Below are 21,263 nucleotides of genomic sequence, written 5' to 3'. Positions count from 1 at the left end.
ATATATGTGTGTGTGTGTGTGTGTGTGTGTGTGTGTGTGGATACATACATATGTATGTATATATAGGAGGATATGTGTGTATAAATACATATGTGAGTGTGTGTATATGTGTGTTCATGTATACATAGAGGGCACAGGATCAGTTGACTATGAAAGGATGATAGCTAAAAAATAAAATTAAGAGGTGAGAGAGGAATATATTGGGAGAAGGAGAAAGGGATAGCTAGAATAGGGTAAATTTTCTCATATAAAAGAGGCAAGAGAAAACTGTTACAATGGAAGGGAAGGGCAAGAAAGTGAAAGGGAATGAGTCAACCTTCCTCTCATTGAATTTGGCTTAAGGAGGTAATAACATATAATTCAATTGGGTATCTTACCCCACAGGAAAGTAGCAGGCAAGGGGATAAGAAGGTGGATGATAGAAGGGATGGCAGATTGGGGGAGAGGGTAGTTAGAAGCAAACACTTTTGAAAAGGGACAGGGTCAAAGTAGAAAATAGAATAAGTGGTGGGCAGGATAGGATGGAGGGAAATATAGTTAGTCTTTCACAATATAACTGCTATGGAAATGTTTTGTCTAACTACACATGTACAATCTACATTGAAATGCTCGTCTTCCCAGTGGGTGGGTGAGGAGGGAAGAAGGGAAAGAATCTGGAAATCAAAGTTTTAAAAATAAATGTTAAAAAAAATTTTTAATGTTCCTTTTACATGGAAATGGGAAATGAGATATACAGGCACTGGAGAACAGAAATCAATCTTGCCCTACTAGAAAGTTAGAGGCGTAGGGGAGGATATAAGAGAGAACAGATTGGGAGAAGGGGTATTCAGTAGGCTCACTATCTTGGGGTGGGGGTAGGGGAAAGTCAGGGAGAAAATCTGTAACTCAAAATCTTGTGGAAATGAAAGTTGAAAACTAAAAATAAATAAACTGTAAAAGCAACAATGAAACAACATACAAACATGCATGGGATGCAGACAAAACAGCATGTAGTATGGAATTTATATTTTCAAATGCTTACATCAGCAAGAGACAGAAAAATCTGATCAATGAACTAGGCATGTAACTAAAAGAAACAGAAAAAGAACAAACTTAAAATCCCCAATTGAACACCAAAATAGAAATCCAGAAAAATCAAAGGATAGATTAGTAAAATTGAAATTTTAAAAACTGAACTAATAATTTAAAATAATAACTGGTTTTATTTTTTATGTAAAAGAGATAAGTCATTAGCTGAGTTGATTTAAAAAAGAAAAGAAAATGAAATATACTTCCAATGAAGATGAAATTAAAGCAATTATTAGGAGCTACTTTTCCCAGTTATATGCCAATAAAATTCACAATTTAGGTGAGTAAATATCAACAAAAATATAAATTTCCCAGATTAACAGAAGACAAAGTTGAATACTTAAATAACCCTATCTTAAAGAAGGAAATTTGACAAGCCATCAATGAGGTCCCTAAGAAAAAACCCTCAAGATCAGATGGACATACAAGCAAATTCTATCAAATATTAAAGGAACAAGCAATTCCAGTACTATATAAACTTGTTTCTAAAAAAATTATAATAGGAGTAGCTAGATGGCCCAGTGAATAGAGCATTGGCCCTGGAGTCAGGAGACCTGAGTTCAAATCCAGCCTCAGATACTTTATGTTTACTAGACATGTGACCTTGAGCAAGTCACTTAACTCCTATTGTCTTGCTTTCCCCTCTCCAAAAAACAAAAAATAAAGAATCCAACCAAGTTTCTTCTATGACAGAAATATGGTTTTGATAACTAAACCAGGGAGAGCTAAAACAGAGAAAGAAAATTACAAACTAATTTCCCTGCTAAATATTGATGCAGAGAGGGGCGGCCAGGTGGCTCAGTGAGTAAGAGAACCGGCTCCAGTGTTGGGATGACCTGGATCAAATCCGGGCTCAGATACTCAGCACCACACCCAGAAATAATTACTGGCCGTGTAACCTTGAGCAAGTTACTTAACCCCAATTGCTTACTAAAATATATATATATATTACATATATATATATTGATGCAGAAATTTTAAATCAAATACTAGCAAGGAGAATACAGAAATATATAACAAAGATGATATAGTATAAAATGGTAGGAATTGTGCTAGTAAAATAGGGCTGGTTCAATATTAGAAAAACTATAGGTATAATTAACCATATTGATAACAAAAACAACAAAAATCATATGATTCTATCAAATGATTCAGAAAAAAGTTTTTGACAAAATATAATTCCAATTCTTATTGAAAACACTAGAAATGGATGCATGATTTAGCCACAAAGGGCAATATCATAAAGAAATTAGGGTACGATCCAAAAATTTACCTGTTAGATCTAGGGATAAAGGAAGAGTTTATACAAGACAAGAAATATAGATAAATGGATAATAAAATAGATAATTTTGATTACATTAAATTTAAAAGGTTTTGTAAAAACAAAATCAATGCCACCAAAGTTAGAAGGAAAGCAGAAAATTTGGGGAAAATTTTTACAGCAAATTTCTCTGACAAAAGAATATTTCTTTTCTTAAATATATAGGGAACTGAACCAAATTTATAAGAATATAAGTCATTCCCCAACTGATAAATGGTCAAAGGATATGAACAAGCAGTGTTCAGAGAAAGAAATCAAATCCATTTGTAGTCACATGAAAAAATGCTCTAAAAGTAAAAGAAAGGTAAATTAAAACAACTGGGAGGTACTACCTAACACCTATCAGATTGCTTAACATGATATAAATGGAAAATGACAAATATTGGAGAGTATATAGAGGACACTAATGCACTACTGGTGGAGTTGTGAACTATTCCAACCATTCTGGAGAGCAATTTGGAACAATGCCCAAAGGGCTATTAAACTATGTATGTCCTGTGATCCAGTCATAACACTACTAAGTATCTATCCTGTGAAAAATGTCTTTTCTTAGTAATCATTATCTTGGAGACTCAGAGCTTCCCACCAGCCCCCTCCTTCCAAAGTTCAGCTTCTCCTTCAGAAGGATATTGCTTATAAAGAGATTACATAGAGTCTCCTTATCCTGGTCAAACTCCAACCCAAGTTGAAACTGATTTAATCAAAGATATGGAAGCTCCTTTGTGTTCTGCTCAGGCTAGGGTAGAGATTCTTTTGCCTAGATAGTCCAAGGCTAGGAGTAGTCTGGTATGGTTGGGAGGTGGTCTGATAAAAGAGGTATTTCCTCTGTCCATAGGTAAAATGATGGTGGGGTGATATCAGTCCCTATTGAAAAGGTATATAAACCAGGCACCCCAACCCCAAAATGAGCTTAGTTCCAACACTGCAGCTCCATGCATATGCATGCCACCCACTTTGAGAGAAATTAAATGATGGACACAACCTAATTTCGTTTGTCTTTTCTTAGAACAAACTCTGCAAGGTTGGCAAAACCAAAGAGATTAAACAAAACAGAAAAGAGCCTAAAATATTTTTTGTAGTTCTATTTATATGGGCAAAGAATTAGAAATTGAAATGCCCATTGATTGGGAAATGGTTGAACAAGTCATGGTATATAATTGTGATGGAATATTATTGTGCTATAAGAAACGATGAGCAGAACGGTTTCTGAAAAACCCGTGAAAATTTATGTGATTGAGCAGAACCAGAAGGTGATTGTACACAGGAACAACAATATTGTAATGATAATTAACTGTGAAAGACTTAGTTACTGTGATCAATACAATGACCCCAGGCGATTCTAAAGGACTCATGAAAAATGCTACCCATTTCCAGCGACAGAATTAATGAACTCTGAAAGAAAACTTAAGTATAATTTTCTCATTTTATTTTTCTTGGTTTCTTTTGCAACGTGGCTCACATCAAAATATTTTTTGCATGATTTCATATGTATAATTGATATAATATTGATTGTCTTCTCATTCAGGAGGTGCGAGACTAACGGAAGAAAGAGAATATTGAATTCAATTTTTTTTAAGTGAATGTTAAAAATAAATAATAAAATTAAAAATAGGTAGCAGAGGAATAAATGGGGCTTTATTTAATGTGGCAAGTAGTATTTATCTAAAATGAAGAGCAAGCCTTCCCAATTAGATCAGGGGTGAAGCAAGGATGTCCATTATAACCATCATTATTCAACATTAGTATCATCATTCATACCATAAATGTAAGCATAGCAATTAGACAAAAAATAAATTGAAAAAATAAGAACAGGTAATGAGGAAACAAAACTCAATTGTGCAGACAATATGAATGGAAAAATAATCTTTTTTAATTGTAAAGGTGTGTCATTGGCACATTTTCTCCCAAAGAGTTGATTGTTGAACATTTACCAGCACATCTATATATATCTAGGGTAGACTCAGAGGGAAGGTTTTTAAATTAATGGCTTCTTGCAGAAAGTGAGATTTTAGTTGAGAACTGAAAGAAGCCAAGAAAGCTAGGGACAGTATTCCAGGCATGGAGTGAAAATCAGTGACAATACTCAGAGAGGGAAGATCATCTACAAGGACTAGCAAGGAGGACAGCAGAGTATGTGGAGGAATGAGTAAAGGTAGTAAAGGTTAGCAAAACTAGAAAAGGACTGGATTAGGAAAGGTTATGAAAGCCAACAAGATTTTAAAAATCTGATCCTGTAGGTAATTGGGAGTCAATGGAGTTTATTCAATGGAGTGATATAATCAGGTCTCTGTGACCCTGGACAAGTCACTTAATCCTGTTTGCTTTAGTTTCTCCTGTATCTTTGCCAAGAAAACCTCAAATGTGGTCATGAAGAGCTGGGCAAACAACTAAACAACAACAAAATAGATCTACACATTAAGATCAGTTTGACAGCTGGGTGAAGGATTGGGAAGAAACTTGAGGAAGGGATACCAATCGGCAGGTTATTGTATTAGTCCGAATGTAAGGAAACTAGAAGCAACATAAGGGTGGTAGCAGTGTGCGGGGCAGAGGGCACATACATGAAATAAGGCAGAATCAAAAACATAAATAAAAGGACTTGGACACTTACTGGACAAGGAGGGAGAGAGATAGTGAGGACCTGAGGATGACATCTGGGTTGCAGTACAAGGTGATTGGGAGCATAGTGGTATCCTCAACAGTAATAGAGAAGTTAGGACAAGGGGAAGAATTTGGGAGTGGGGGGAAAAGTTTAAGATGTCTACAGGATATTTAGGTGGTCTTTAAAAATTTTATATCTTTATTCTTGTCTTCGTTGTTACTAGTAGAGAACTTAGACCTTTTAAAATAGGCATTCACAAAGTTTAGTTATTTCCAAATCATCAAAGTCACATGAAAGGTAAATCAATTATGTTTTCAGCTGTTGTTGAATATGACATTTTGCAAGCCAAATGTAATTGTTTCTTGATGAATTACTTAATTACAGTCTGAAAAATATCCAGAAATAATCACATCCATGTGTACAAATGTTCCTTTAAATTTGAAAGTAAACTTTTTGCTATTTCTAATTATGCCCATGTTACAAACTTTAAGGACTATTGGCAGACTTAGATGGAAAATGTATAAAATTCAATGCACTAACAAAATATGAATTGAAGATGAATTTGAGGTGGAAGGTGAACAATGTAGTCCATAACTTCTCTACAGGATTGATCATTTCCAGTTTCCATCACTCCTTTCTAGTTTATTTGTAAACAACAATCTCAAGTTTATTATTTTCTAATATTACCTATACAAAAAAAAAAAAAAACATGACCAAACAGAGGAAACAGGCAAGCTTTTGACATGTTAGAAGAGAATGTAATTGATTTTACTTGATGGCTGCCAAGATTGATAGTAGCCATGAGGAGGCTGTTGATTGGAAACATATCCTCCATACTGCTGATGGCAGTAAGGTTCTCGTCAGTGTCATTGATAGTTATTGCTGCAGGGTCTTCCGTACCACTGATTATATCTGTTGTCACTTGACCAACCCAACCTGCCATCCCTTCCTTGAAAGTGTCTCTTATTTTGCAACCAATTGCCTGTTTCTTCGATTACCCCTAGATCTACTTGTTTACTTTTCAACAGAGTGTATATATAGGATGCTTCAGGAATTCTTGACATTCTGTATTATCTTCTGTGAATCCATTAGCAAACATCTCCTGAAAATTTGGAACAGCATCTGGAGTGTTAATCATTCTGAAAAATACTTCTAGATATTTGAAAAATCTCAGTGGTTTAGGGCTGCTATACAGTTTAGCTGTCTTTTTTGGTGAAGAAATAAAAGTCTGTCTCAGTTCTCAAGCACCAACCTCGAGAGCCAGGATATTTAGTTTGAGGTATCTATTAGACAGCTAGATAGTGGGATGTGAGAGACTGGAGATCAGGAGAGAGGGAGCTTAAGTTTGGATGAGTGGATCTGAGAGTCATTTGCATAGAAATGATAGAGCCAGGAGAAGTAATGAGATCACAGGTAAAACAGTATAGAGGTAGAAGAGAAAAGTTTATAGGAGTCTCTGGTTAAGTAAACTGTAGTAGAAGCACAGGTAATTGAATAACTAATAAGAGAATTATACATTTATATTAACAGATGAGGAAATATAGCATACCCTCTTGACTGCCTTAGAATCTTGGATGGGAATTAAAAAGGAATAAAATAAAGTAACTGTCTTCCCCTAGTCAACTGTTTCATTTCTTATCCTGGTTACATTTATTTCCTGTGCAAAATTTTAAATTTCATGTATCAGCATTGGTTTCTCCATTTCCAAATAGCTGTTGAACACCTTCATTCTGCTCCCTTTTAGTGGGACCAGAAACCAGTATAGGAAAGCAATTTCGGGGAGAGGTGGGTAGTGAGCAACAAGGGGTCTACTTGTGACAAGCTGCAGGAGCTAGTTTCCCAAACTTTTTCTCCTTTTCCCAGTTTCTTCCCATACTCTACTTCTGAATACTTCAGTTTCCCCAAAAGTTTCATATTTTTCTTTTTTCCATTAGTTGCTGAATGACAAGAAGGTCTACTACTGATAGATAGAGGTACTTGTAAGTTGAGGATTTCCTATATTGAGATAGAACTGGGAAGGAGAGAGACTCACAGTCAGAAATTTAATATCAAAAAGAGCTGGAAAGACCATGGAATTCAATGGGACCTGAAAGCACAGTCAGAAGAGAAAAGAGCCCAAGACAGGTAGGATGAAAAGCAGAACACAGTAGTCTCATAACAACAGGGAGGGAAGAGTGTCCAAGAGGAGACATTGAACAAGAATGTCAAAGGAAGCAAAGGGGGCAAAAGGGAGACAAGAACTGATGAGATTAGATCTGGCAGTTAAGAGATCACTGCTAACAGTCTCACTTGACTGATGAGGACAGGAGTCATACTGCAAAGGACTGAGGAGGGACGTTAGTAAAGCTGATGCTCCATTTCACGAATATAGAGAGTTCCTTGGTAAGGAAACTCCCTGGACTCAGGTGGGTCAGCAACTTCTCTGCAATCTATTGCCTTAGAAAGTTGCCTAGAGCACAGAGAGGTAAAGTGACTTGTACAGAATCATATGTAGTCAGTCTAAATAAGAGGCAAGGCTTTCACCCCGGTCTTTAGCTTCAGTGTTGGCTCTCTGTTGATGATGCCGTTGCTTAGCTTGTGATTTTCATGAATAATATGCATCTGATGTGTTGAAAGCTTCTAAAACTTTTTTCCTTCTCTCTTCTTTTCTTTGAACCAGGAAGTATCTCATTACACTTAGTTCTCTATACTCTGATTTGGCTAAATTAAGTATCATAAGTATGTGTGTATACATATACACAAAAATACATACATATATTACATATTTATGTGGGTGGGTGTATATATAAAATTATTGGAGGAAGCCTACACATGTAAGATAGGCATATAAGTATAATGCAATGGCAAGATAGAAGTTTTAAGTAGAACAATAAATAAGAAGGTTGAGGGGAGCCCCTCATTCTGAGTGTCAATATTCACCAGCAAGCTTCTGAATGGGGAAGTTCAGAGTGCTGGGGCGACAGAGGGTGGGGGGAACCAGTATCTATATACTGATGAAGAAATCCAAAAGGACATTCATATGGCACACAGAAGGAAACCCTTTCACTAATAAATCTAGTTCTCATCCTCCCCAAGGGCCTTATTTTCTCTAATGTAGGGGGTGTTTTAGTCTCTTTTGTCTCCTGACAAGGCTAGATTAAATAAGTCACTAAAAAAAGCCCTGGAAACTGTGATGGATATCTCTGTGAGACTTTTTTTTCAGTCATGTATGACTCTTCATGACCCCCTTTGGAGTCTTCTTGGCAAAGATTCTTGCCATTTCCTTCTCCAGTTCATTTTACAGATGAGAAATATATATATGACTGTTCTAAATTTGGTTCATTAGGAGATCCCCCAGACTTGGAAAGTGACAGACCGCCTGGGTGATCAAATCATTTGAGGAATTATGTTTGCAATTTGCATTTTTAAAATGTTTTTTGGTTTTGGTTTTTTGAAGTTTTGCATAAAAAGGAAGTCATATGAAACGAGGACCTCCACTAAAGCTAATCTCCTTGTCTCCAAGCAGGTTTGTCTCTATGCTAAAACTCTTTGTTGGGTTTTTTTTTTGGGGGGGGGCAGGGGTGTTCTTTTGCTTTTTTCCCTCCACCAACTTGAAAGGGGAAGAGGAGTAGAAACCTCATGAAAATGTCACACGTTGAACCATCTTCAGAGACCTCTTTAGTGCAATATTCTGCTTATATTCTCTCCAGTAAATTAACTACAACCTGACTAAGACAGATGATCAAAGAATGACCAAAAGATTTGGGACCTCCATGGAAGAGAAGTTCTGGATCCTCCCATAGGCCTTTTTCCCTAAAGGTTGGATACTTCTCTTTTTCCTAGACTGTGCCTAGTTTTTTTAATATGAAGGAGAAGAGGCAAATGATATCCTGAGGCTAGGGTCTGGCACTTCTGACCAGGAAACATCCATTCCTCTTAGAAGAATGGTGGGGGAGGAACTTGGAAGGAGGAAGTTAGAAGAGTAACTTCTAGCCTACCTTGGGAGAGAGGGAGTAAAAGAGGGGAGGGGAAGAAAGGGGGAGTGAAGGGGAAAAGGAGAATAGAAGGGAGGGAAAAGAGAGTAGGGGAAGAGAGGCGAATATAAGAGAATTAAGAGGAAGGGAAGTGAAGGGGAAAAGAAAGGGAAATGGAAGGTAAGGGGAAGGAAGTTCGTGATTGCTCTCCTGATTAAAAGTGGTGACGTGGAGCAGCATCAGGAAAATCAGATGATGACACTCCAGGACAGTCACAAATTTCTTCTGATGACAACCAGCAGCAGCTCCAGGAACATCAGGGCCATAGCACACACACTTCTGGCAGTCAGTAATTCTTCATCAAGCACCAGGACCATCTGTAATAAAGTGGCTGAGAGTTCATAGACCTCTTGCACACAGCCTGTCCTTGAACCTAAGATGATTCTGGGGCTCTCCCTGCACAGCCAGGCCTACAAGTCAAAACCACTTCTTCCCCAAAAGTCACATAAGAGGAATGATACAAAATCTAAGCCTCCTCAGACCTCTGTGGAAGGACTGTCCCATTCTTTAACAGGTCCTAAATGAGGACTCTCCCTCAACTCCACAATATGGGAAAGATTTGCATCTTTTGTTACCTTTCCTAATGTGATGAATGGAAAATGGAACCACAGAGGTTTTGACTTGTGCTTTTCTATTTTTTCAGAATTTATTTATTTATTTTTGGTTTCCAACATTCATTTCCACGAGACTTTGAGGTCCAAATTTTCTCTCCGTTTCTCCCCTACTCCCCATTCTAAGATGGCATGTATTCTGATTACCCCTTCCCCCAGTCTGCTCTCCCTTTTATCACTCCCTCCCTCTTATCCCCTTCCCACTTACTTTCTTGTAGGGCAAGATAGATTTCTATACCTCATTGCCTGCCAATCTTATTACCCAATTGCACATAAAAATATTTTTTTTTGGACATTTGTTTTTAAAAACGTTGAGTTCCAGATTCTCTCCTTTCATTCTCCCCACTCACCCCCATTGAGAAGACAAGCAATTCTATATAGTTTATACATGTGTAGTTATAAAAAAAAAAGCATTTCCATAATAGTCATATTGTGAAAGACTAACTAAATTTCCCTCCATCCTATCCCACTCCCCACTTATTCTATTTTCTCCTCTGACCCTTTTCAAAAGCGTTTGCTTCTGACTATTGCCTACCACAATCTGCTTTCCCTTATATTATCCTCCCCACCTATCCCCTTCCTCCCTACTTTCCTGCTGGGTAAAATACCCAATTGAGTATGTATGTTATTCCATCCTAAAGTCAAATCTAATGAGAGTAAGGTTGACTCATTCCCTTTCATCTTTCCCCTCTTCCCCTCCATTGTAACAATTTTTTCTTGTCTCTTTTATGTGAGATAATTTACCCCATTCTATCTCTCCCTTTTTCCTTCTCCTAATATATTCCTCTCTCACCCCTTAATTTTAGTTTTTAGATATAATCCATTCATATTCAATTCACCATGTCTTGTCTATACACACACACACACACACACACACACACACACATATTCCCTTCAACTACCTTAATGTTGAGAAAAGTCTCATGAGTTACAAATATCATCTTTCCATTTAGAAATATAAACAGTTCAACTTTAATAAGTCCATTATGATTTCTCTTTGCTGTTTACCTTTTCATGCTTCTCTTGATTCTTTTATTTAAACAATAAATTTTCTGTTCAATTCTGGTCTTTTCAGTAAGAATGCTTGAAAGTACTCTATTTCATTGAATATCAATTTTTTCCCTGAAGTATTATACTCAGTTTTGCAGAGTAGGTGATCCTTGGTTTTATTCCTAGTTCCTCTGACCTCTGGAGTATCATATTCCAAGCCCTCTGATCCCTTAATGTAGAAACTGCTAGATCCTGTGTTATCCTGATTGTCTTTCCACAATACTAAAATTGTTTCTTTTTGGCTGCTTGCAATATTTTCTCCATGACTTGGGAATTCTGGAATTTGGCTACAATATTTCTAAGAGTTTTTGTTTTGGGATCTCTTTCAAGAGGCTATCAGTGGATTCTTTCAATTTCTATCTTACCCTCTGGTTCTAGAATATTAGAGCAGTTTTCCTTGAAAATTTCTTGAAAGGTGATGTCTAGACTCTTTTATTTGATGATGGCTTTCAGGTAGTCCAATAATTTTTCAATTATCTCCCCTGGACCTGTTTTCAAGGTCAGTGGTTTTTCCAATGAGGTATTTCACATTTTCTTCTCTTTTTACATTCTTTTGGTTCTATTTTAGAATTTTTTTATTTCTTATAAAGTCATTAGCTTCCATTTTCTCCATTCTAATTTTTTTTTTAAGCAATCGGGGTTAAGTAACTTGCTCAAGGTTACACGGCCAGTTATTTCTGGGTGTGGTGCTCAGTATCCGAGGCCGGGATTTGATCCAGGTCATCCCGACACTGGAGCCGGTGCTCTTACTCGCTGAGCCACCTGGCCGCCCCTAAGCAATTGGGATTAAGTAACTTGCTCAAGGTTACACGGCCAGGTGTTTCTGGGTGGGTGCTGAGTGTCTGAGCCCGGGATTCGATCTCCAGGTCTTCTCAACACTGGAGCCGGTGCTCTTACTCGCTGTGCTACCTGGCCGCCCCTCCATTCTAATTTTTAAGGAATTATTTCCTTCAGTGAACTTTTGGACCTCCTTTTCTATTTGGCCATTCCTGCTTTTTTAAGCATTCTTCTCATTGACTTTTCAAACAACTTTTGCAATTTGGGTTAGTCTCTTTTTTAAGGTGTTATTTTCTTCAGGATTTTTTGGGTCTCTTTCAGTAAGCTATTGACTCATTTTTCATTATTTTCTTGCTCCAATGTCATTTCTCTTTCCAATTTTTTTCCTCTACTTTCCTTACCTCATTTTCAAAATTCCTTCTGAACTCCTCCATGGCCTGTGACCAATTCATATTTTTCTTGGAGGCTTTACATGTCAGAGATTTCACTCTGTTGTCTTCTGGTTGTATATTTTAATCTTCTTTGTCACCAAAGTAACATTTTATAGCCTAATTTTTTTATGCTGTTTGCTCATATTCCCAGCCAATTACCCAACTTTTGAGCTCTTTTTCAGGGTAGGACTCTGCTTTCAGAGTGGAGAATGTTCTGTTCCAATTTTCAAGGGGTTTGCATAGCTGTTGTTGGAGCTACTTCTAAGCACCTATAAATTTTCAGTTCTTCTAAGGTGGTATGATAAAAGGAGAGGTATTTACTAGTCTCCTGGCCTGTGCTCTGGTCTGTGTGTAACTACAGGCACTCTTTTCTGCCTTGAAACTGTGAGGAGAACACCCTCTCTACAGCTGCCACAAGACCTGCCACTAGAGCGCTCCTCCTCACCCCAGGACCATCACCCAAGATTGCGACCCAGATTCAAGTAGGACAAATTAAGAGAATCCTGTCTCAGCACCAACAAAGTGATCCCTGAAACTGGCCTCTGATCAGTTGCTTGATCCCCCCACCATCTGTGGGTCTGAAGTTACTGCTGCTGCTGCTGTGACTGCCACCACCTCTGCCACCCCAGGGCTGGGGCCGGACTGAACTCTTCTCTCACCCACATCTGACAAAGTTTCCCCACTGACCTTCTACATTGTCTTTGCACTTTGTGGGTTGAGAAATCTGGAAATCACCACAGCTTCCAGTGATTCAGTCCCCTGAGACCTGCTCTGGCCCAGTCTGTGCCAGGGTGGGTCACACTAGACTGGGGTGTGCTCCGACCCCAGTGTGATTGACCCTTCCTGTCAGCCTTCAGGGCTGTCTGAGGCTGGAGATGGGTTTCACTCTGTCATTTTGCAGGTTCTGTAACTCTAGAATTTGATTAGAGTCATTTTTTACAGAAATTTGGAGGGGTTTAGGGGAGAGTTCAAGCAAGTCCCTGCTTTTACTCCACCATCTTGTCTCTATCTGCTTTTCTTATTAGTAATGAACTGAAGTAGTCTTTTTATATAGTAGTAAATAGCTTGGAATTCTTTGTTCATTTCGTTTAAGCATTTATATAACCAATAATTTCAATTGCTAAATTCAATATGCTTTATTCTTTTTAATATTTTTAAATTTTGAATTTAAGAAACACCAAGAAAAACACTAGCATTTACATAATTAAAGGAAAACATATAAGAAAACTATAAAAAAAATGATTCTATTCTATTTGTTCTAAAAGTACATAATTAATTTCAAATGTGAATAGACTAAGGCACCAATGAAAGAAAGTGATAGATCAGATAAGAAGACAATCCCACAAACTATTGCTTACAAGAAACATACACCGAAGCAAAAAAGATAACACATTATAAAAACAAGAGATTAGAATAAAATTTACTGTAAATCAAAAACAGGAATCAACTCGCAAAATAAAAATTTGAATATAGATAAAAAAGTAAATTACATCATACTAAAAGGAACTATACATAGCAATAGTATTAAACATATGCTTCAAATGGAATAGTCTACTATATTATATAAGCATATTTTTTAAATTTATTTATTTAGTTTTCAATATTCATTTCTATAAGATTTGGGGTTCCAAATTTTCTCCCCATCTCCCCCCTTCTCCCCACCAAGAGATGGAATGCATTCTGATTACCCCTTCCCCTAGTCTGCCTCCCTATCCCCCCACCCTTATCCCCTTCACTTCTATTTTCCTGTAGGGAAAGATAGATTTCTATACCCCACTGCATGTATATCTTATTTCCCAGTTGCATGTACAAACAATTTTTAACATTTATTTTTAAAACTTTGAGTTCCAAATTCTCTCCCCTCTACCTGCCTACCCTCCCTTACTGAGAAGGCACACAATTAAATAAAGGTTATACATTTGCAGTTATGCAAAAATTTCCAGAATAGTCATATTGTGAGACCAACTATATTTCCCTCCATCCTATCCCATCCCCCACTTGTACTATTTTCTCCTTTGACCCTGACCCTTTACAAAAGTGTTGGCTTCTGATTACACCCTCCCCTAATCTGCCCTCCCTTCTATCATCCCCCCTCTTCTATCCCCTTCCCCCTTACTTTCCTGTAGAGTAAAATACCCAATTGGTTGTGTATATTATTACCTCTTTAAGCCAAATTCAATGATAGTAAGGTTCACTCATTCCCTCTCACCTTTCACTGTTCCCCTTCACTGTGAAACCTTTTTCTTCCCTCTTTTATGTGAGATAATTTACCCCAGTCTATCTCTCCCTTTCTCCTCCCAATATATTCCTCTCACCCCTCAATTTTATTTTTAGATATCATCTCTTCATATTAAACTCACCCTGCATCTTCTATCTATCTATCTATCTATATCCTCCAGCTACCCTAATGTTGAGAAAAGTCTCATGAGTTACAAATATCATCTTTCCATGTAGGAATGTAAATAGTTCAACTTTAATAAGTCCATTATGATTTCTTTTCTTGTTTACCTTTTCATATTCCTCTTGATTCTTGCATTTGAAAGTCAAATTTTCTATTCAGCTCTGGTCTTTTCAGCAAGAATGCTTTGAAAGTCTTCTATTTGGGGCAACCAGGTGGTGCAGTGAGTAAGAGCGCTGGCCCCAGAGTCAGGAGATCTGGGATTGGTTATGGCCTCAGATACTTCACACACACACACACACACACATACACCTGACCATGTAAACTTGAGCAAGTTACTTAACCCCAATTGCTTTTAAAAAAAAAAGTCTTCTATTTTATTGGATGACTATTTTTCCCCCTGAAGTATTATACTAAGTTTTGCAGGATAGGTGATTCTTGGTTTTAATCCTAGCTTCTCTGACCTCCAAAATATCATATTCTCAGCCCTCTGATCCCTTAATATAGAAACTGCTAGATCTTGTGTTATCCTGCTTGTGTTTCCACAATACTCAAATTGTTTCTTTTTGGCTATTTGTAATATTTTCTCCTTGATCTGGGAATTCTGGAATTTGGCTGTAATATTCCTAGGAGTTTTCCTTTTGGGATTTCTTTCAAGGGGTGAATTCTTTCCATTTCTATTTTATAGTCTGGTTCTAGAATATAAGGGCAGTTTTCCTTGATACTTTCTTGAAAGATGATGTCTAGCCTCTTTTTTTATCATGGCTTTCAGGTAGTCCAATAATTTTTTTAATTATCTCTCCTGGATCTGTTTTCTAAGTCAGTGGCTTATCCAATGAGGTATTTCAAATTTTCTTCTATTTTTTTTATTCTTTTGGTTCTGTTATAGAATTTCTTGATTTCCCATGAAGTCATTAGTTTCCATTTGCTCCATTCTAATTTTGAAAGAATTATTTTCTTCAGTGAGCTTTTGAATCTCCTTTTCCATTTGGCTAGTTCTGTTTTTAAGGCATTCTTCTCATTGGTTCTTTGGACCTCTTTTGTCTTTTGGGTTAGTCTATTTTTTAAGGTATTATTTTCTTCAGTATTTTTGAGGTCTCCTTTAGAAAGCTGTTGACTCATTTTTCATGATTTTCTTGCATCATTCTCATTTCTCTTTCCAATTTTTCATCTTCTTCTCTTACTTGATTTTCAAAATACTTTTTGAGCTCCTCCATGACCTGAGACCAATTCATATTATTCTTGGAGGCTTTTGATGTAGGAGTTCTGACTTTATTATCTTCTTCTGGTTGTATGTTTTTATCTTCTTATCACCAAAGTAAGATTCTATAGTCTGAGTTTTTTAACACTGTTTGCTCATCTTCTCAGCCAAATACTTGACTTTCTAACTCTTTGTCAAGGTAGGACTCTGCTTCCAGTGGGGTTGGGAGTAGGGGTGGTTGTACTGCCCCAGGTTTCAGAGGTTTTGTATCAGCAATTTGATCCCCCACAGCAATTTGTCTGTGGGCCCAGAGCTCCAGAAGCAGCTACTCCTGCTGCTGCTGCTGCTGCCACCACCTCCACTGCCCCAGGATTGGGTCTGGATCCCACTCCTCTTTCATCCAGGCAGAGTTTTTCCACTGACCTTCTATCTTGTCTTTGGTGTTTGTGGATTGAGAAGTCTGGAAACTGCCACAGCTGCCAGTGATTCAGTCCCCTGAGGCCAGCTCCCACCCTGTCTGTGACAGTGTGGCTCATGCTGGAATGTGCTCTGCTCCCACCCCAGTCTGATAAGTCCTTCCTGTGAGCCTTGAGGTTGTTTTGGATTGGAAATGTGTTTTACTCTGCTATTTTCTGGGTGCTGTAGCTCTAGAATTTGTTTAGAGTCATTTTTACAAGTATTTACAGAGGTCTAGGAGAGATCTCAAGAAAGTCCCTGCTTTTACTCTACTATCTTGGTTCTGAGCCTATGATATAAATTTAAAAGTGAAAATAAACTAAATTGAAAAAAGTAAGTAATAACACAATCCTTGTAAGAGACTTTAATGTTCCTCTCTCAGGATTGGAAAAAGCTAATAGAAACATAACAGAAAACATAGACTTGAACAAATGGTTCAATGGTAATCAATTCAGAAAGTACAAATAAAAAACATAGTTCTAAATCTCCTTATTGATAAAATAGAAACAAGAAATAATTCAAAGAATAGATCATTGAAAAAATTAATAACTTAAACAATAGCAATAATACTAAATTATACTAAATATTACTAAAATTTCTGGAATGCAACTAAAGCAGTCTTCAAAGAGAGGGGGAAAGGCACATTCATAAAAACATACTGTAATTGTGGAATTGAAACTATCCTATCCTATTTTAGTCTTAATATATAACTTAAGTAGGCCAGAAAATAAGTCAATAAATCAATTGCTTTTCAGGCTTAGCCTAAATTCTAGGAGGCTTTCAAACTATACTAAAGAACAAAAAATACCCTACCCTATTTTACCCTTTATAAATACCTTAACTAGGTTAGGACATAACTCAACAAATCAATTAATCATAAGCTTTAGCTGAAGTAATAAAAGATCATCAAACCAGAAAGAAGAAAAGGAATTGTGTTCAGATAAGTTAAGGACAACTAACCATGTCCCCAAAAATCATCTATACCTTATCAAGCAAGTTGAAAAGAATTTATTTCTAAAAACTAGAAGGAAGATGTGGTATTCTAGCTAAACTACTCAAGAAAAACCACACAAGGAGAAGGAGAGACCTTGGCTTCACTCTTTGGTTCAGTATCCTTGCCTCTGCCCCATTTTTTAAAAGCAATTGGGGTTAAGTACCTTGCCCAAGGTTACATGGCCAGTTATTTTGTGTGGGTGTTAAATATCTGAGGCCAGAAGCAATCCTGGATCCTCCCAACTCCAGGGCCGGCACTCTTATTCACTGCGCCACATAGCCGCCCCTCTGCCCCATTTTTAAAAGGAGGCTATTGTAAGCTTTGGAGATTATGAAAGATATTGGATTTCTCATCTTCCTTTTAGTATCCTAGTGGTAGCCTGGGATCAACTGAAAGCAATGTCTGCTTTAGAAACTTGGGAAAGACTTGGCACAGATTCATGTTTCCATAAGGAGTCCGGGAAAGAAATTTCATTATCTCCAAGGAGAACTTATTGAGCACCCCCAAAATGGCAGGAAAGGACTTCAAGCATCTAGGAGATTATACATGTGCTCTCTAAGCTTCAGCCTACTTTTCCCAAAAACTATATGGGTTCATAGAAGAGTAGATCACAGACTTTTGAGATGATGTTTTAAGCTAATTATTCTTATTTTTATATCTTTATCCCCTTCAAGAAGTTTCTTGAGGTTGGTAGATAAAATGATTATCAAATAATAACCTTGGGGAAAGGGAGAACAATTGTAGGCCCTAAAGCCAAAGGCATGAAAGAATCATGCCTGGCACTTGAGGTATAGAATCTGAAGGAGAAATGTAGCCAAGCTAAGGGAGATGATTCATCAGCTAAGAGTGAGAGTCAGAATAAGGATCCCCCAGAATCCACAGAAGAAAAAAATACATTAGCAAATTTTTTAAAAGACAGTAGCAATGAGAACTAAATGTACATTTTGAAAATTGAAAACTAACACATAAAGAAACTCAAGACAAACACAAAATGGAGAATCTTGAAAAATGGCGGAGAACAAAAATGAACATAAACTGATAAAACTAACGGCCTGTTCTTTGAAAAGACTAACAAAATGACCTTTAGCCAATCCAATTAAAAAGGGTGGAAGATTACATGAATGAAACAAAAAAGGAACAAGAAAAAATCACAACAAAATTAGAATAAAAAGAATTTTCAGTATTATATTTCCAAACTATGCACAGTTACCTGTCAACAAAAATTACAAAAGAAAGGAAATAGAAAATTGTCTTCAAAAACATATATATATATATATATATATATATATATATATATATATATATATATATATATCAAATTAATAGGGCACAAAAGATATTAAATAATCAAGTCTCAGAAAAAGAAACAGAAAGAGTTATTGCAAAGTAATTACCAAAGATAGTTGGGGGAAAACTCCTGGTCCTGGTACATTTATATGGTAGCAAACATTTAAGAAACAAACATCTCTTTCAAAGGAATTCTTTAAAACTAAGAAATAAACACCCTGCCAAAATCTTTTTATGAGACAAATATAGCCCTAATACTTAAATCATGGGGAAATAAAGAACTAAAGAACAATATGATTACTGGATATTTATTCAAAACTTTTAACTAAAAACTAATAACCTTTCATACAGAGGAAAGCAAATTATCCAAAAAATCATTTATACTGGATTTTTACCAGAGATACAAAGTTGGTTTAACATTAGGAAGCAAAAACAATCATATTAAAAACAAAAACATATAAAACTACAAAATTACTTTAAGATATGCAGGTGAAAAGGACAAAGTAAAACACTTAATGATGCTAAAAAATTTACAAAGCAGGACCACAGAGGGATATTTTTTACTATTATAAAAAGTACTTAATCTAAAAATGAAAAGAAAATATCATTTTCAGTGGGGATACATTAAAAGCTTTTCCAATAAATGAAGAAATAAAGCAAGGATATTCCCTCTTGCCATTATTTTTAAATGTTCTAGAAATGCTAGCAATAACAATAAGACAAGGGAAAGAAATTAAAGGCATAAAGATAATCAAATAGGGAACAAGTTTATCCCCATTTGATGAGAACATGATTGTTTCTCTCAGAAAATCCTAGCAAATCAGATGATTGAGACAATAGTTTCAGCAAAGTTGCAGGATGAAAAATAATCCCAACAAAATTTCCATATGACAATAATTAATAATCATGATGATGATGATGATGATGATATCTCATATGCAATAAAAGAAAGCTACAAAGTAACTACAAAGCACATGAAGCATTTGCAAGGTGGTATACCAAGGCACATTCAATATGGCAGAGATTCTATTTCAAGATGGTCTTTGAAGAAATAAAGAACAACATAAACAGCTACAGGAATATTCAAGGGCTCATAGTTGGGCTGTGTTAATATAATAAAAATGACAATACTATCAAAGTAAATTTATACATTTAATGCTATACCAATCAAACTACCAAAAGGAAGGTTTACCAATCTGTATGAAATAATAGCAAATTTGTTTCCAAAAAAATACCCAGAATCAGGGGAAATATTGGGGGAGGGGGGCGGGAATGGGAATTAAGTGGGAATAGCATTTCACACCTCCAAGTATATTATAAAGCAGAATTATCAAAAACATTTCATACTAATTTTTAAAAAAATAAAAATTGTATAAATGCATCAGACAACTGGAGAATCGGAAATATTCTGATAAACAACAGTTGTTTATAAACATGAATATATAAATTACTTTAAAAAGTATTCCCTATTTGATAAGAACTGCTGCTAAAACTTGAAAAAAATTTTGATAGAAATTTGCCTCAAACAGTTCCTTACACCATGATATTAAAGATAAGGTCATAAAAAATTATAAGAGAAACAGATTACATACTTTTGTAGCTATAGGTAGGGGATGAATTCTTAACCAAAGAAGGGATATAATTACAAAATATGAAACAGACAATTTTGATTATAAGAAATTGAAAAGCCTGTGCATAAGCTTAAGTTAATACAACTGATCTCCATTTGAAATTGTCAGCTGCTTATTGGGCATCTCAAACTGAATGTCCTTTAGATACCTCAAATTCACTATATGCCAAGCACAGTTCTCTATCCTGTTCCCCTCAACATTTCTTTCAACTATCCTCTCAATGACTCAGTCTCACAACCACAATTGTCACCCAACTTGGTTCCTCACTTAACACTCATCCCTTATAAACAATCCATATTCAAGTCTTCCTGTTTCTACCTTCACAAGATTTGTCTTAAAAGACTTTTTCTCTCTACTCGTACAACAAACATTATGGTTCAGGTCCTTATCATTCTATACCTGAACAATTACAATATATTGTTGGCTGGTCTCCTTGCCTCAAGTCTCTCCCAGTTTCACAATCTCACAACCCAATGCAGAAAGGCATAAATATGAAATGCATCCATTTCAGAACACAATGCAACAAAAAATAAATTCAACAAAAATTACATTAGAAACATGAAAAAATATATTAAAAATTAATTATAAGCGAAATTATCTAATCCTAAAGAATGAGTGGGCCAAACAGCAAATCATAGAAATAATCAATAATTTCAACAAAGAGAATGACAACAATGAGACAACATATCAGAATTTATGGGATGTTGCCAAAGCAGTAATTGGGAGAAATTTAATATCTCTAAATGCTTACATCAATAAAATAGAGAAAGAATATATTGATGAATTGGGCATGCAACTAAAAAAACCTAGAAAAATAAATTCTGAAAATCAAAGCAGAAATTAATAAAATTGAAAGTAAAAATACTATTGACCTAATAAATAAAACTATGGACTGGTTTCATGAAAAAAAAACAATAAAATAGATAAACTTTTGGTTCATTTGATTTTAAAAAGAAAGAAGAGAATCAAATTACCAGTATCAAAAATGAAGAAAGTGAATTCACCACCACTAAAGAGGAAATTAAAACAATAATTAGGATCTATTTTAAACAAGTGTATGACCAAAAGTCTGTCGAACTAAGTGAAATGAGTAAACATTTACAAAAATATAAATTGCCCAGATTAACAGAAGAGGAAACTAAATACTTAACCTAATTTTAGAAAAAGAAATTTGAACAAGCTATCAATGAACTCCCTAAGAAAAAAATCTCCAGGGCTAGATGGATTTGTAAGTGAAATCTACTAAACATTTAAAGAACAATTAATTCCAGTACTACATAAATTCTATGGGAAAATAGGTGAGAAGCAGTCTAACCAAATTCCTTTTGTGACACAAATATGTTGCTGATACCTAAACCAGGAAGAGCTGAAACAGGGAAAGAAAAGTATAGACCAATTTCCCTAATGAATATTGATGCAAAAA

The 21,263-nt window shown here is 35.9% G+C and overlaps 1 protein-coding gene and 1 pseudogene across 4 annotated transcripts in view; both read right to left on the bottom strand.

Annotated features, from left to right (window-relative positions):
• SLC2A13 (solute carrier family 2 member 13) overlaps positions 1-21,263 on the bottom strand; it is a 215,003-nt gene that overhangs the window by 130,897 nt on the left and 62,843 nt on the right. The gene's annotated exons all lie outside the window — the stretch shown is intronic.
• On the bottom strand, positions 4,003-9,300 carry LOC138173032 (RNA guanine-N7 methyltransferase-activating subunit-like protein; annotated as a pseudogene).

This window comes from Petaurus breviceps, unplaced genomic scaffold (genome assembly GCF_028583685.1).
Source record: "Petaurus breviceps papuanus isolate PSGF00001 unplaced genomic scaffold, PetGlider_PUasm1.0 558, whole genome shotgun sequence".
NCBI classification, from domain to species: Eukaryota; Metazoa; Chordata; class Mammalia; order Diprotodontia; family Petauridae; genus Petaurus; species Petaurus breviceps.
The sequence above is the reverse complement of the archived record's forward strand: the minus strand, read 5'-3'. Positions and strand labels throughout refer to the sequence as shown.